Raw genomic sequence first — 2,125 nt, 5'->3', positions numbered from 1 at the left:
GACCCTAACATGCACATTAGGGATTTTATCGAGATCTGTGACACTTTCAAGTTCAATGGTGTGACTGAAGATTCTATTAAACTGCGACTCTTCCCATTCTTTCTGAGATATAAAGCTAAGTGCTGGTTACATTCTCTACCACCAGGGTCTATCACTACTTGGGAAGATCTTGCTCAAAAGTTTCTCACTAAACTCTTCCCTATGGCGAAGACTGCTGCAATCAGGAATGCTCTTACTCAGTTTTCTCAGCAAACTGGAGAATCTTTGTGTGAGGCTTAGGTTTGATATAAGGAGATGCTAAGGAAATGCCCACACCATGGCATGCCTGATTGGATGATTATAAACTGTTTCTATAATGGATTGGATGTTAATTCTAGACTCATGCTAGATATAACATCAGGAGGAGCATTGCGGGCTAAAAGCTACAATGAAGCTTATGAACTGATTGAACTGATGGCTGCTAATGAATACCAGAATCCTTCCGAGAGACTGACTCACGAAAAAGTAGCAGGAATTCTGGAGTTGGATGCAGCAACTGCTATAGCTGCCCAACTTAAGGCTTTGACGATAAAGGTGGACATTTTTGCAAATTTTGAAGTTAATCAAATCTCTAGTGTCTGTGAGCTTTGTGCTAGTGCCCATGAGACTGATCAGTGTGCTATTTCTAGTGACTCAACTCAGTTCGTGAGCAACTTTCAGCGATCGTAACAACCTGTGCCAGCTACCTATCATCCTAATAACATCAATTATCATAATTTCAGCTGGAGCAATGCTCCTAATGCGGTTCAACAGCCTTATCAGCAGTACCCAGCTAAGCAGTACAACCCCCTGATTTTCAGCAACCGCAATATGCACCAAGACAACAACTTCAGCTGTAACAAGCTAATGAAAAATCTGAATTAGAGGAGTTGAAGCTTATGTGCAAAAGCTAAGTTATTTCTATCAAGACCTTAGAAAATCAAATTGGACAAATTGCCAATGTCTTACTAAATCGTTAACCGGGTACACTACCTAGTGATACTGAAGTACCAGGAAAGAGGGAAGCTAAGGAGCAAGTGAAGGCAATCACTTTGAGGTCTGGGAAGGTTGCGAATCCCGAACAAACTCAAGTTTTGAATGAAGAATCTGGGGTTGAAGAAGAAGTAGAGTAGCGGGAAGCAGAAGTGGAACCAAGGAAGACTACTATTGAGCACACTCCTCCTGAGGGTAATAAAGGGGAAAAACAGATCTATCCTCCACCGCTTTTTCCTAAGCGGCTGCAGAAGAAAAAGTTGGATAAGCAATTTGAGAAGTTTCTGGAGGTGTTCAAGAAACTTCATATCAACATACCTTTCCCTGAGGCTCTTGAGCAGATGCCTAGTTATGCAAAGTTTATGAAAGGTATTCTCTCTCGGAAAGTGAAGCTAGATGATTTAGAGACTGTAGCTCTTATGGAGGAATGCAGTGTTGTGCTGCAACAGAAGTTGCCTCCAAAGCTAAAAGATCCTAGAAGCTTCACTATTCCGTGTACTATTGGAAAAGTCTATTTCGACAGATGCTTATGTGACTTGGGAGCTAACATCAATCTGATGCCTTTGTCAATCTTCAAGAAGTTGAACTTTCCTGACCCAAAACCGACTTATATGACCTTGCACTTGGCTGATTGTTCTATTACATATCCTCGAGGTATTGTGGAGGATGTCTTGGTCAAGGTTGATAAACTCATCTTCCCTTTTGGTTTTGTAATTCTTGATTTTGAGGAGGATAAAAAGATTCCCATAATCTTGGGAAGATCTTTCTTGGTTACTGGCCGGACCTTGATAGATTTGCAGAAGGGTGAGCTTACGATACGGGTGTTGGATCAGGATGTAACTTTTAATGTGTTCAATGCTATAAAATTTCCTACGGAAGATGAGAAGTGCTTAAAGGTGAATTTGGTTGATTTTGTGGTTACTTCAGAACTTGATCAATTACTAAGGTCTGATGCCTTATAGAAGGCCTTGTTGGGGAATTCAGATAGTGAAGACGATGAAGGTGAAGAGCAATTGCAATATCTGAATACTTCTCCTTGGAAGAAGAAGATTGATATGCCTTTTGAATCTCATGGAATGGAGGAATTGAACAAAGCTCCTAAACGCCTCAAGCT

General features: G+C 40.9%; 1 non-coding gene across 1 annotated transcript; it reads right to left on the bottom strand.

Moving 5' to 3' along the window:
• Positions 1–216: 216 nt before the first annotated feature.
• Positions 217–323, bottom strand: LOC141722908 (small nucleolar RNA R71). Its single transcript, XR_012575905.1, has one exon. It is a non-coding gene; the product is annotated as a small nucleolar RNA R71 (small nucleolar RNA).
• Between the last annotated feature and the right edge of the window lie 1,802 nt (positions 324–2,125).

This window comes from Apium graveolens, chromosome 4 (genome assembly GCF_009905375.1).
Source record: "Apium graveolens cultivar Ventura chromosome 4, ASM990537v1, whole genome shotgun sequence".
NCBI classification, from domain to species: domain Eukaryota; kingdom Viridiplantae; phylum Streptophyta; class Magnoliopsida; order Apiales; family Apiaceae; genus Apium; species Apium graveolens.
Note: the sequence above shows the minus strand (reverse complement) of the source record. Positions and strands in the feature narration are given on the sequence as shown.